We start from the raw sequence: 16,419 nt of genomic DNA on the forward strand, positions 1-16,419 counted from the left end.
AGTAAAAAAATGTTGTCCCTTGATGTGCAAACCCGATGGAATTCAACTTACATAATGTTGGAGGCGGCTGAAAAATTTGAGAAGGCTTTCAGGTGGATGGAGAGTGAGGATCACAATTTTCTCTCTTACTTTAAGGATGGAAATATTGGGCCTCCTAGAGTTGAGGAGTGGGAGACAGTGCAGGTATTTGTAAAATTTTTTAAAATGTTTTATGATGCCACTTGTAGATTTTTTGGGTCTTTGTATGTCACGGCAAATACCAGTTTTTTGGAGATTTGTATGCTTCAAAAAGAGTTGGTTAGGCTGAGTGAAAGTGATAATAATTGTTTGATGAATATGGCCGTGAGCATGAGAATTAAATATGATAAATATTGGGGTTCATTGGATAGGATGAACTTGATGTTGTTGATTGCAGTTGTGCTTGATCCACGTAGTAAGTTGGGGCTTCTTACTTTCCACCTGAAAAAAATTCATGATGAGTGTCGGGCTGAGGAGTTGGTGTTGAATGTGAGACAGTTATTATCAGATTTGTATGCGGAGTATAATGATGCTTTCAGTTCTAGCTCGGTTAACTCGACTGAACATGTTCCCCCTCTGCCATCTACATCCACAAAAGTTAGTGAAGACAATCATGAGTCACAATTTTTTGCTGAGTGGTTGCTAGCATCGAGTGCCTCTAGATCTACATCTGCCAAAAGAGAGATTGAACGGTATTTTTCAGATGGTTGTGAGGCATTCATCCAATCTTTTGACTTGTTGAACTGGTGGAAAGTTAATGAGCCTAATTATCCTATTCTTGCGAGGATTGCACGAGACTTATTGCTGATGCCTGTTTCCACGGTTGCATCAGAATCAGCATTTAGTACGGGAGGTCGTGTACTTGATCCTTTCTGGAGTTCATTGGCTCCAAGAACTGTTGAGGCACTTATTTGTACTCAGAATTGGTTGCGACATCCATCAACCCCAATTGATATTCGAGAGGCCATGGATAATGTTGAAAGCTTTGTGGTAGAATCTGGTAATGTTTTTCTCATTCAATTTAGTATTTACATATTCATTTGCTTTTATAATTTAATTTAAATTCTTTTTCATTATCATAATTTATTAATATTGATTATTTGATGTTTTTCTATATAGAGTTAGGAGTATCGTGCATCACAACTATTGATGACTGAAGAGTGAAGACTTGAAGACTTGAAGAATAAAGATTGATCTCTTATTTTAAGACAATTTGGAATCTATATTTTAAGACAATTTGGTTTTGTTTTGTAATGTGTATTAGACATTTAGTGGAGTTTTTTATTTATTTGCTTTTAGTTAAGTAGTATAGTTTATAAGTAGTATTAGTAATTATCAAAAAAAAGTATATAAGTAGTATTAGTAGTTAGTTATTAGTTACTAGTAGTATAAATGACATTAAAATAAAAATGAAATTGAATATTTAAATTTAATTTTAAAATTTCAGCAAATAAAAGCTCACAAATGTTGATGATTTTAACTACTGAATTGAGCCCAAAAAGAGGATGAATTGGACTTTAAAAAGGCCCAAAAGGTCCGGCCCAAACCGCATAGAACCGACCAACCGACCGTGAACCGGCCGGCAAGCGGTCCGGCCGGTTTTACCCCTTTACACAGTCGGTTTCGGCCGGTTTCTATGCCTTTGTAAGGTCGGTCGGTCGGTTTCGGTTTCTCTAATAAATCGATGCGGTTAGTCGGTTTTTCACCCCTATAACTTATCATGGAAACGTCATTTGTTCCCCATCCTTCTGTGATTTTGGGCACATTATTTCTGTTATATACTTGTATGATGACAATTTTCATTAAAACTTCTTATTCTGATTTCTTCTTAGGCAGATGCCATTGTATCCAGTTTCAAAAGTACCACTCAATTTGTGGTGGATGCTCATTCAACACTGTTGATAACTGCAGATACAGTATGCCTTGATTCCCCTTTACTTACTATCTTTTTGATAATTTAACTGATTTTCGCATAAACTAGATCCTTCTGTCTCAGGTAATACCTGAACAACTGGTTTTCTTATTTTTCTGGGCCTTGAATGCCCATAAGTGACAGCTCTAGTAATTAATGAATCTACCTCCTTTTAAGAGCCAAATGGGGACCAGGTTTTTTGATACCTACATACTTGAGTTGCAATGCAGTTGAACTTTCCCTGAGCATGCTTTTTTTTTTATAGGTAAATAAAGCTCTGAGCATGCTTTATAAATTACTTGATACCACACCTATTATATGAGATGGCTCTGTTAGATGAGTATGGGAAGAAGATATGTATCGAGCCTATTCTCCCGATCTTGTTCATGCAGTTCATCAATCATCTTCTTGATAAGTTTTAATCTTAAATCCTACTTCTAACTGCCCTTTTTTTTCAAAAACAATTAAAACTTTAAGTGGTTATAATCACCTTACAAAACTTATCTGGTGGACAATCTTCTCTTAGTCCATCGAGTAAAGGCTTCCAAGTTACAAGAATGTATAATAATCAGGCAATGGATTTTTCCTCGATCCCATGCAAGATTGACACTTCTTTTGAACATATTTTTTCATATCTAATCTACACACAACCTGCTGGATTTTGGGCTGGCATGTTCATCACATTCCTCACAACATATACACCCTTTGCCTTTTATGATTATGAAGATGCCCCTTATATTTATAGAGCCTCTTTGGCTTCTGTATTTTTGGCATGTAGAAATTATTCAAGGTTATTTCTTACTACTCCATCTAATTGATTTTGAGGTGGTGGTGTATGAAGGGATAATCAGAGAAAAACCATCCAGCAAGGAAGAAGCACAGAAGTTTATCAAAGGTTTGCTTAATGCGCTTCAGTCTCACCATTTCTCATTCAAAAGTTGAGCTGGATTTGATGGTCACATCCCTGTGGGTTGCAGGATATTCTGGCGGTCAAGCAGAGGTGGTAGGATCTGTTCTTGTAACTGATCTTAAGACTGGAGAAAGAAAAGGTGGATGGGACAGAGCCGAGGTAATGGTTTTTGGCACTTTTATTTGGATGTGCTCTTCCTGATGAGTGAATATTACATGATTTTAAGCCCATCTAATCTCAGGACATGTTAAAAATGTATTTATCTACGTATGAAAAGGGTATTGCTGCTATTTTACATCATCTCTCCTTTTATTCAGCTTCTGTCGGATTCACCTGGGTTTTTGTTATTGTAATAAATTCTGATAATGTTTTGCTTATGGAGATCTAAATTTTAGCATGTCTATTCACTTCCCTTTAGAAGTAACCATGTAAATTAACTTTGGAAAATTAATATTTTTCGGCACGATGATATAGGTTTTTTTTTATAACATACCAGATGAGGTCATTGATAGCCTGGTAAAATTCTTAAGATCCATATTCTCTTTGCTATTTGATATTTTTTGCTAGGAATCTTTCTTTGCAAATACTGTTTATTAACTTCTTCCTTGACTTCTTTGTTGACGAACGAGCTGCCCTCAGATCAATGAGGGATTTACACTCAATGTTGCTGGAGGTTTGATGTTGGAACATCCAATGACTTGCCTTTTGTGGAAGCAGTGGTCAGCAGAGCTCTATCTCTCTCTCTCTCTCTCTCTCTCTCTCTCTCTCTCTCTCTCTCTCTCTCTCTCTCTCTCTCTCTCTCTCTCTCTCTCTCTCTCTCTCTCTCTCTCTCTCTCTCTCTCTCTCTCTCTCTCTCTCTCTCTCTCTCATACACACACATACACATGCCCACACTTTGGAGGAGCTAGTTTTAGGCACCACGCTATTGTGGATGGCACCGAGACTATTCAAGTCTTTCTGACACCTAAGCCACTCCAAAGAACTCGCTTGACCAGTGATCCACATCCCCAGTTAAAATCCTTCTTCCTTATGCTCCATCAATGAGTTCTAACAAACGGAGTTTCTACCACACTCTCTCTATCAGGCATTGGCATGTTTACTCTAACCAATGTTGTTGATTTGGACCATATTATGGTTTTGTTTGGTCTATCAAGGGGGCTGAACTGATTTGCATTTCTTTCTGAATCGATTATAACATGCGAAAGCTACGATACATTAAATAATTTTTCTTGTCACTTGCTAGGAGTTGTTGCCTTCCTCCAATTCCTGTGACATAAGCTCTGGTTTTGATATTTGTCAGGTGGGGACAATTGATATGGGACTTCCTAAAGCTCTCATGGAAAAATGCATACTCGAAGCTGCATCTGTAATGTTTTCAACCAGCATTTCAAAGTGGTCTTCAAAGCCTGTTCTGATACAAAACTAAAGATTGTTTGGTCATCAATTTTTAACCTAAAGTTATAGTTGAACTTTCAAGTACTTGAACGCACAGTATGCCTTCTATTTCCTGTTCACAAGGCTCTGGGCTAAGCCCAACTTCAGAAAATGTATGACTATCTAATCTTACTAATAAAAAACAAGATATGTATGACTATAGCGTCTATATCATGAAACGCGTGGCACTACAACCATAGGAGGAGCCAAGGATCGAGGGCCAGTTCACTTTGGTTTCCATAATGATCTCAATTTTAACGTAAAGTTTAGGTAATACGCTATCATCTTGTTGTTATATGGTAACATTGTCTATTAATTGTTGAATTACTTTTTAGAAAATTCAGAGATGATGAAAAGTGTCACATTTATAAAATTGGATGAAAGTGAGATTGAAATGTATTATATAGTATGATCACCCTCATTTTGAAACCATGTTTGATATTAAATCATGCAATATGTTAAAGCAAGATGAATATGTATACGAGTTCAAATTGAAATCGCAATTAATATATCAAATGAGTTTAATGGTTTTCTCTGTTTGATTTTGTAGCTAAACCCCTAAGGGTTAGCTCGTGTGGTAAAGGCTTTGGCTTGCAGGTATGCTCCACCCTAGGTGTCTATGGTTTAAATCTCCTTCAATGCAAACAATCTCTATAGGTCATCGAACTGAAGGATTTTTCTTTTGAATGCACTTACGAGAAACTCTTTGCCAAGGGCTTGTGCACTTCCAAAATTAGTCAAAAGGTTATTCCTAAACACCCTGGTGCCTGTTAAAAAAAAAAATGTAACTCAAAAATTTGTAAAATTATTGAATTTTCAATAAACTTTTCTAAATAGGATTTTCAATGCAAACACGACAGTCATTAAACAATAATGAACAATAACAAAATTAATAATTAAAAAAGAAGTGTCTTCGTTCAACACCAAATTTATCTAAAATAAATTCAAATTCAAATTCGAACGGGAATCTAATACAAACCATTGAATGTATACTTTAGTTCTCAGAGTATGGATTTTTCTATAATAATGGGGGTTTGTAAATATTAAATGGCTCACTTAGAGGGTGAGAACTTCTATGGATAGAGTAGAGAAGGAAGGGAGAATGCAGGAAAGGAATAACAAACTTTTCATAAGATTTTGCATACTGGCAAAAGTGTAGGACGTATCATCCAAATAGATCTGACACAGACGAATCGCTTCCTTTACTCTTGCCGGAAATTTCAGTACAGGAAAATGAAGCTTTGTGTGCCGCACCTTCCATGGAGGAGGTGAAGATGGCGCTTCAGTCCATTCCATCGGACATAGCCTAGGGCCCAACGGGTTCTCGGCAAGTTTATTTACACTTGCATGGGATAATATTGTGAAGCAAGATCTTCTGGATATGGCTTGTGAATTTTTTGAGGGGATGCCGTTCACGACTTTCTTTGGGTCGACAAATTTAGTATTTATTCTAAAGGTTGATGAACATGTGAGGTTTGGCCAATTTCGACCCATTAGTCTATGTTCAATGGCTTATAAAATCATAGCAAAAATCATGGTAATTCGTATGGCACCTATTCTTCATCGACTTATTTCTTCCGAACAATCCGCATTCATCCCAGGAAGAAGTATCTTTGATAACATGGTTCTTGCACAGGAGTTGGTTCATGGGATTAATCGGAAGGTTAGGGGTGGTAATGTTATGTTGAAAATTGATATGGCCAAGGCATATGATTGGGTGAATTGACGTTTTTTACTAGAGGTTTTGAGACGATTGGGTTTTTCAGAAAAATGGAGAGATCTGATTTTTAATTGTATTTCTTCTCCATTTTATTTAGTTATGTTCAATAGATACACTAGGGGCTTCTTTAAACCTTCTCGTGGACTTCGGCAAGGTGACCCTTTATCACCTTATCTGTTTATTTTATCAGAGGAAGTGTTGTCGCGAATGCTACATAAGGAGTTTCAATTTGGAAGGATCAAGTTGTTTAATCCCAATGGAGGAACTATGATTAGTCACTTGTTGTATGCGGATGATCTCTTGATTTTTGTGAATGGTGGAAAGGCTTCTTTTTGAAAGCTTATGGAAGTGCTGCACAAGTATGAAAATATGTCTGAGTAGTTGAGGGAGCTTGGCCATGTACATACTTGGGGGTACCATTGCATGTGGGGCAAATGCAAATAAGAATGTTTGATCCGTTGTTGGGAAAAATTCAAAAGAAATTAGCGGGTTGGAAAAGCAAATTGCTTTCTTTTGGAGGTAAAATTATTTTGATAAAGCATGTTCTAAACAGTGTGTCAATTCATATGCTCTTAGTAATGAATTTGCCAAAGGGGGTAATGTAGGCGATTAAAAAAAAATTCTCTAATTTTCTATAGGATTCTTGGAAAAATATTTGATTGTCGGTAGAGGAAGGTGGACTTGGAATAAGAGATTTGGAGGAGGTTCAAAATTCTTTACTTATGAAGTTCGCCTAGAAATTAATTATGGGAGGTTCGCTGTGGTCAGATTTTTTCTCCGCCAAATATGTGGGTAATGTACACATGTCTTCGGTCATGTCCTTGGGCAGAGGAACTCATTTTTGGAAATGAGTTATGCAATTAATGCCAACTGTACTATGTAATTCAAGATGGCGGATCGAGAATGGGGAGGTGAGTTTCTGGTATGATAATTGGTTGGGAGATGGGCCTTTAGCAGAGGAGCATTTAGTGGTTGGGAATAGGAACTTGAAGGTGCGTGAGGTGATGGATACAAATGGGTGCAGTGTGGATGTCTTGAGATCTCTTGTTGTACCATCGGTGGTTGAGAAAATCTTGTACAAAGGTTTTCGGTTGAGGGAAGGGGCTGATAAATGCATCTGGGTTCATACTGTTGATGGCAGCTTCACCACGAAATTGGCATGGAATTTGATTCAAAAATAGGGGAATGTGGGCCACGGAGGAGATGGTTGTGGAAGGATTACGTGCCAACGAAGATGTCGTTCATGTGTTGGAGGGCAAGACGACTGGCTTTGCCTGTGGATGCAGTGGTTCAAAAGCTTGGGATTCCTTTGTGTTCCAAATGTTGCTGCTGTGTTGAACCCAAAGTAGAAACATTAAACCATGTCCTCTGGGAAGGGGAGGGGGCGACGACAACATGGAGGTTTTTTGCAGCAAGTTGTGGAGTGCTAATGCCACAAGCTCGGAGCTGTGAAGGAATGATGAATTTCTGGTGGAGTCGTGCCAGAGGATCTTCTCAAGTTAGTTCGATTAAAGGCATTCTACCAATTATTATTTCTTCTCTTTGGAAATTTAAATGCAAATCTAAGATGGAAGATACACCTAATGACTAGAGGAGCAAGATCTGGATGGTGAAAGTAATGTTAATGGAGGTTACTAGCAGATTCAGAAAAATTGAAGCACAGGACTTATGTGTGTTGTAGGATTTAAACTGCCCCATTGCACTAGTGCTTTCGAAAGTGCCGAAGTCGATAAAGTGGACGGCGCCGGATATAGGTATGCTAAAGCTAAATGTGGATGGTGGATCTTGTAGAAATTAGGGAATGTCAGGTGGTGGAGGTGTTGTTCGGGATGCATAGGGAGATTCTTGGCTCGATTTACGCATTTTTATGGCCAAGCGACGAATACAATTGTAAAGTGTCGTACTTTACTAGACGGATTACGGCTGTGTCATGCTCTTGGATTGAGGGATTTCTTGGTTGAGTCTAACTCTAAGGTAGTGGTTGGTTGGTTGGTATCGGGTAATTATAAATATTGATATTTATGGGATTTTTGGGAGGAAGTTAAGGTGCTTGTAAGCTTTCTTATGCCTCGAATTCGACACAATTTCAGAGAAGCAAATATGGTCGTAGATTTTTTGGCTAAGGAAGGGTAGAAGATTTTATCGGGGAAACTAATGTTAACGGCAAACTTCGGGGTCTAATTCGATTAGAAAAATTGGGGATTCCTTTTATTCATTATTGACATATTTTTTTTCACGGTTTTCCTCTGCCTTAAGTGAGGGTTTGATTAATAAAGTTGAGTTGAGGTCACTATTGTACATGTGACTTCCTTCTCTTCCATATAAAAAAAAAAAAAGTCTGACAAAGCAGACAAAACAAACTATTTTTATTCTAGTAGACTAAGGCTAAAATGACACTACCTTATACAATAAATGGTAAAGATAATAAAGGTACTGGATGGGACAAAGCCGAGGTAATGGTTTCTGGCACTTTTATTTGGATGTGCTTGATCCTGATGAGTGAATATTACATGATTTTATGCCCACCTAATCTCAGGACATGTTAAAAATGTATTTATCTACATGTGAAAAAGATATTGTTGCTGTTTTACATCATATCTCCTTTTCTTTAATCAGTTTGTGTCAGATTCACCCGAGTTTTTGTTATTGTAATGAATTCCGTTAACGTTTTGCATATAGAGATCTAAATTTTAGCATGTCTATTCACTTCCCTTTAGAAGGAACCATGTAAATTAGCTTTGGAAAATAAAAATTTTTCTGCATGGTGATATATTTTTTTTTTAAAAAAAAAAAAAAAAAGAGCCAGTAGCCCCACACATAGAGGCCCCGTCCCAAGTTTATTCAAAAATCTCACTTATGGTGGAGAAAACCATGGTTACAACATCAATACATTAGGAAATTGCTCCCCACGTATACACCCATAACCAACTTATTACATCCAAAAAGCCAAACAAAACAACCCCCAAAAAAAAAAAAAAACTCCTACTGTCCAGAGTAAACCAAACTAAAAACGTATATAATGCATACCTGATTTATCTAATCTGTACAGACCTCTCATTTTTACATCCAACAGACCAACATTTTGGACTACCTTATTCACCCCTGTTGCACCTTCTTTTGCTAACAGATCAGCAACACTATTAGCTTCCCAGAAGCAATGACTAATAGATAAATCAAATTCTTCTAATAAAGCCACTATTTTGTCCCAAAAATCCCAAAGGTACCAAACAGTACACTTTTTAGTAATTAACCAATTAACAACCACCAAAGAATCACATTCCATATCAATCTTAAAGAAACCCAGCTGTTTGCATAATAACAGTCCCTCTAAAACCCCTCTGAGTTCGGCTTCATTATTAGTACAATGACCAAAGTACTTTGTAAAAGCAAACCTCAACATACCAGTATCATCCCTCAATATACCACCACCACCTCCTTCTCCAGGATTACCTAAATTACTACCATCTATATTTAGCTTAAATCTTCCCGGACTAGGCGCAGCCCACTTCACAATTCTCGGCGCTCTTCTCTGTTTTTCCACAATATTAACATTCAATTTCTTCAAAATATCTATATCCCTCTTTGACAATTTTTTTACATTTTCTATTTTCTTAGCAACATACCTTATCCAGTACATCACAGATCTCCAAACCACCTCCAACTTCTCATGTTTTCCTTCCATCCAAGCTGTACATCTCCTTTTCCACAGCCTCCATGTCACAATAACAGGTGCTAAACCCAGCAGCATCCCCAGTTGAGACTGTCTTGATGCTCGACTAAACCAGGCATATACCCTTTCTCTCCACCGTTGCTGAGGCACAAACAGAATGTCTAATTTAGCCGATACCCTGCACCACACAGACCTTGCAAACTGCCCACTTCCAAGCACATGATCCAAGTCTTCAACTTGACCCCTGTTACAGCAATTACAGCATGAGGCTAGCGCTACACCAACCTTTTTTATTTTCTCATCTACACTAAGGCATCCAAACATTGCCTTCCACATACATAAAGACATTGTTTTTGGTAGACTTTTATTCCACACCCATCGATACCACTCATTCCTTACTAACCTAACTCGAAGGATATCCAATGCTGATTTTGTTGAGAAAAGACCATTTTTATTTGGAAGCCAAATTAACACATCCTTCTTATTTTTCAAATTCCCAATAGTCTCCATAACATCTGTCCCCAACCAATTACCAACCATTTCTTGCAACTTGCCAATGTCCCATAGATCATTAATCACCAACTCTCTAATTCTAATATCAGGATACTCTACCTATTGTACAAGATCACATAACATGCCTTCATCTAGGAACTTATCATACCAAAATGACAGGTCCCCCTCATGCACCTTCCACTTTGAGTTTCCTATGATAAAAGGAATTCCCTCCATAACTTTACGCCAAAAATTGGAACCTGATCTTCTCCCCAACCACAAACACATTTGTTTATTCTTCACATATTTAGCCCGAAAGAAATTTGCCCATAAATTGTCCTCAGTCAACAGCTGCCACCCAAATTTATGAAACAAAGATCTTTGCACTTCCCCCAACTTCCTGACACCAATCCCTCCCTCCTCCACCGGACCACACATATGATTCCATGCCTTCCATCTTCTTTTAACTTTACCATTTTTATCTCCCCAGAAAAAACCAGAAAATAAACTATTTAGCTTCTTAATCACAGATGCTGGCATTTGAATTACTGATAACAGGTGAATTGGCATACTTGATAACACATGTCTCAAAAGGATGAGCCTACCTCCTTGTGACAAGAGCCAGCTCTTCCATACTTCCAATTTATTTTGAACCTTCGCTACTAAATAGTCTAAATGCCTGGCTTTCAGTCTTCCATCTACAATTGGAGCTCCCAAATATTTACAAGGGAACTCACCCTACACAAAACCAGTCACCCTCCGAATATCATTAATACGCTGATTTGATATCTTCTTAGAAAAATAAATCGCTGACTTCTCATAATTAACTTTCTGACCAGTCCATCTCTCATACTGTTTGAACACATCCATCAAACATCGAATCGTTCCTTTGGAAGCATTGGTAAACAAAACTATGTCATCAGCGTATAGAAGATGAGAGACCACCAGAGAATTTACCGGATGAGAGAACAGCTGTATCTTCTTTTCAGCCACTTTTCCTTTTATCATCTTTGAGAGAACCTCCTCCATAATTATAAATAAATATGGCAAAAGCGGATCCCCCTGTCTAAGCCCTCTCTTTGACTTGAAAAAACCTTTAAAGGTCCCATTCAACATTATCAAAAACCACGGCGTTGTAACACAATTTTTAATCAAATCAGAAAAATCTCCCGGCACTCCAAAGCTAGACAACACATGCATTAAGAACTTCCAATTTACCCTATCATACACTTTTGACATATCAATTTTTATAAAGACATTTCCACCCCGTGCATTCCGATGTAATAATTTTAACATTTCCTGAGAAAGGGAAATGCATGTTTTGAAAAATACTTCGACCTTTTACAAACGCCCCCTGCTCCGGCGATATCATTCTATCCAGCACCGTTGCTAATCTATTCACAATCAACTTTGCAAACACTTTATAGATCACGTTACACAAACTAATAGGCCGAAATTTATCAAAACTTGTAGGATCCTTCACCTTTGGGATCAAAACAATAAAAGACGCTGTATAAAATCTTGGTAATTCCATACCTTGAAAAAATTCCATAACTACATTGCTGACTTCCATGCGAACTATTTCCCAGGATGTCAAATAAAATTGCGAACCGAAACCATCTGGCCCCGGACTTGAATCCTTTGGAATAGAAAGTAATGCTTCATAAATCTCCTGATCTGATGGTGGCTTCCTCAAGCACCTTTCCTCATTTTCACCCACCACAGAGCTAATTAATGTAGATAAATCAGGCAACTGCAAATTCTCTTCTTCAGACAAAAACCTTTCAAAATACCTTGTAGCTTCTTCATGTATTTCTACAGGTGACTCAAGAAGCCTACCACCAGAAAGTTACATGTTCTTCACCATAGCATTTCGCCTTCTTTGTGCAATTACGGCATGAAAGTACTTTGTGTTCTGATCACCTTCCTCCATCCATCTTTGTTTAGCCTGCTGCTGTAATTGAGTGTCCTCCCTTTGTACCCACCGATCCAGCTCATTACTAGCTTCAAGAAAATCACATTCAAGTTTCCTCGTGTATTGGTTTTGAAGCTCAACATCTAGCACCTCCACTCTTTCTTCTAATTCTCTAATTGTCCCCTCCATTCTACCAAAAACCTCTTTATTCCATCTTTTTAATGTCACTTTCAATCTCTTTAATTTTCCGGCCAATACCAATAATCCATTTCCAGGAAACGGTTCTTTCCAAGAACTCTCCACAATCTTAAGGAATTCTTCATGAGCTACCCACATATTTTGAAAGCGAAAAGGCATCGGACCATACCTAGTAAAGTCCTCCACAAATTGTACCAAGAGAGGGGCATGATCAGAAGTTCTTCTCTCCAAAAAATGAGCTGAGGCAGTCCCGAATTTTAATGCAAATTTATTATTGACAAGCATTCAATCAAGCTTAGCCCAACTCCTCGCCATACCTTGCTGCCCATTACACCAAGAGAATTGCTTCCCTTCAATTTACCAATCCAACAAGCCACAAGAATTAATACAAAGGTTAAATTCATTCATAGCACTTCTTGATCTTGAGAGCCCACCTGCACATTCATCATCAGCTCTAATAATATTAAAATCGCCACACACCATCCACGGGATATTAGGACAAGAAAAACTGCACAGATGATCCCAAAGTTGCCTCCGATCCACCATAAGACATTTAGCATATATAAATGTTGATAAAACCATACTTCCATCTCTTGAAAACAGACAAGTAATCGATTGGTTAGTAACACTAACCAAATCCATATTCAAGTCATCCCTCCAACATACCCATATCTTACCACCATCGTCAATATTCGACATGAAATTATTAAAACCAGCTCTAAAGCCCATCTTTGTATTTTCTCAATAGATAAAAAAGGCTCTAAAATAGCCAAAATTGAGATATTATGCTTACGAATCAACTTCCATACTCTACTTTTCGACATGCCCAGTCCGCACACATTCCACACCATTACCTAGCCAATCATAACTTCAGCTTGTTTGGTTGGACCTTCGTCCTTCGAGATTTCCTCACAGGTACTTCTTTGGCATCTATATTCAGAACACTCACATGACTTCCTCCCAGATCCGAACAATAGTCTTTTTCACAATTCACCTCTTTGGGCGTTTCTTCTTCAGAGAACACTTCAATACCTTTCTGATATGTATCTACTTCCTCAGCTTTGTCAAAAACAACTTCTCCTGCTATATCCAATTCGTCCCCTACCATTGCATTCCGCTCTCTTACCATTTTTGATCCCGTGTTCACAAACTCGCCATTCAGACCTGTCAATACATCCGTCATCCCTTCTAAAACAGTCTCCCCTGTCTCACCATTCCTAAACAACCCTACACCACTATCAGCACACACTCCATTCTCATCTCTACTATTTTCAATTAACGGAACAGAATCAACCTGTACACCATTTTTACTCCCCCCACTAATCATCCCATTATCAAAACCAGGATCTGGGCAGTGGTCAATTACCACTTGTTTACCTTTATCAACTACCACCTCTACAATGTTATCTTTCTTTTTCCCCTCTCCTCTATCCCCCTCCACAACTTCCACTTCTCCATCTTCTAACTGTTTTTTCCAGCCCACTACCTTCCAAACACTCTTTTCATTCTTCTTAATCCCCAACTTTCCTTCATTCATTTTTTCTGTTTTTTGTTTAATCTTCAACCCCATTCTACATACCACATCCGTGTGTCCCTGTCGAAAACACTTGTTGCAGTAGAAACCTCTTTTCTCATAAACTACGTCCTGCCAAATCCGGTGTTTTTGTCCCACGACAATTGGAAACCCACCAACCATCTCATCTTGAAGATCCACTTCTACACAAATTCGAGCTCCAGTAGCACGAGTACGGTACAGGGTTGCATTATCTATCCCAAGAAATCTCCCAAATCTTGTAGCAAAGCTTTGAAGACAATCCAATCTGTACAAATGTAAAGGTAACCCAGGCAAGAAAATCCATTGTGGAGCAATCGACAGTTCCTTCTTCACATCAAAATCAACTGTCCAATTAAACAACCGAAACTGACAACCAGCCACCATTCTTCCTTCCCTAGCCCACGCATGAACATAATCTGACTCATTAGCCAAATGCAGCAACACATGATGATCATCCATAAAGCTAATCATTGGTACCTCATTAAATCCCCAAGTTTTGATAATATGCAACCGTAAAACATCAATGGATGGCCTTGTCGAAAGAAATTTTAGAACCAGCGCATATTTTAAATCCTCAGCCGCTCTGTCCATCTCCATTTCAAAGAAAACAAAACCAAACTCCCCATCAATCTTTTCAGGTTTCCTCAAAGGCAAACGAAACTTTAGTTGCTGCAAGGGCCGCTTCAACGCCTGAACAAACGACTGTCTAACACCATCAGCATTCTTCGCATTTCCACCCTCAGAAATCTGCCCACCTGGATCTTGGACGCCCTCACCCATCCCGCTGGTAACAGAGTCACCGGCAGCCAAAGAGAAGTCTTCGGTCTCTCCTAAAAACGATGAAGCCCTAGCAGAGGACAAAATCGCCCTACCACGTCAGCTACTCTCAATTATTAAATTTCTACATGGTGATATAGGTTTAGTTTTATAACATACCAGATGAGGTCATTGATAACCTGGTAAAATTCTTAAGATCCATATTCTCTTTGCTATTTGATATTTTTTTCCAGGAATCTTTCTGTTATAAAACCTATGTTTTATAGTTATAAAATTGCCAAGATTTTATTAATAAAGAAATTCAAAAAAAGCAGATAACAAATCTTTATATGTTTCGGTTCTGAAACTCAACAAATATATTTCTATTTCTTGACTCAAAATCGAAATGCTCAAGATTCACAATAGTCACAATATTATCAACTATGTTCATAAAACCAACAGGATACCAACACAGATCTATAAAAGAATATACAACACCTTCCAGATCCAATATAAGCACGAATCAACAAAATAACCGAGAGCAAATATACCAGAAAGTAGCGAGGAAATAAGCATGAACAATAAAATAAGAAAAATAAGTAAAACATAGAAAGAACACACCGAGATACATGGTTCGACCCTAATGATCTATATCCACCGCAGGAATGGCCTTAGAGATCTTTATTGATAATCAATACAGCACAGAGAAGCCTCAATTCATTAGAGTTACAAGCCCTCTCATAAAACCACAAGAAATCGCACAGATTTCTCTCAATAGAGATCAAACCTCGAAACCCTAAATAGCCCCTTCTCCCTTTTCTCTCTGTCCCTCTGCCTCTAGAGAAAACCCAGCCGCTACACAAAAATGAATCAACTCTCTTAGGGTTTACACGGTAAGGATGCAATATATATGTTACAACAGATGGTGACAAGTGTAACAATCCAGCGGCTCAGCTTATGGAGAATCAGATGGAAGCACGAGCTCCTCACGTGATCTGGCAGCTCAGCACTTAATGATATCAATGACCCTGATCTTTCCACCTTACACATCATTCACTTATTACACATATAAGAGAATACATTAATTGATTAAATAAATAATGTAACAGATAAATGTATTGACATACATATTACACTTTCTTTGCAAATATTGTTTAATTATCAACTTCTTCCTTGACTACTTTGTTGACGAATGAGCTACGCTCAGATCAACAAGGGATTTACACTCGATGTTGCTGGAGGTTTGATGCTGGAACATCCAATGACATTGCCTTTTGTGGAAGCAGTGGTCAGAAGAGCTCTCTCTCTCTCTCTCAGACACACATGCCCACACTTTGGAGGATCTAGTTTTGGGCACCACACTATTTTGGATGGCACCCAAACTATTCAAGTCTTTCTGACACCTAAGCCACTCCAAAGAACTCACCTGACCAGTGATCCACATCGCCAGTTAAAATCCTTCTTCCTTATGCTCCATCAATGAGTTCTAAAATTCTGCTTTATATTTCTGGTGTTCTAACAAGCGGAGTTTCTACCACACTCTCTCTAACAGGCATTGGCATGTTAACTCTAACCAATGTTGCTGATTTGGACCATATTATGGTTTTGTTTGGTCCATCAAGGGGGCTGAACTGATTTGCATTTCTTGCTGAGTCGATTATAACATGCGAAAGCCACAATACATTAAATAATTTTTCTTGTCACTTGCTAGGAGTTGTTGCCTTCCTCCAATTCCTGTGCCCTAAGATCTGGTTTGATATTTGGCAGGTGGGGACAACTAATATGGTTATGGGACTTCCTAAGGCTCTCACAGAAAAATGCATACTCAAAGCCCTATAG

The 16,419-nt window shown here is 38.2% G+C and overlaps 1 pseudogene; it reads left to right on the forward strand.

Annotated features, from left to right (window-relative positions):
• The window catches only part of LOC122307631, a 29,933-nt pseudogene extending 13,514 nt beyond the window's left edge, over positions 1-16,419 (forward strand).

Source organism: Carya illinoinensis, chromosome 1, assembly GCF_018687715.1.
Source record: "Carya illinoinensis cultivar Pawnee chromosome 1, C.illinoinensisPawnee_v1, whole genome shotgun sequence".
Taxonomy (NCBI): Eukaryota; Viridiplantae; Streptophyta; class Magnoliopsida; order Fagales; family Juglandaceae; genus Carya; species Carya illinoinensis.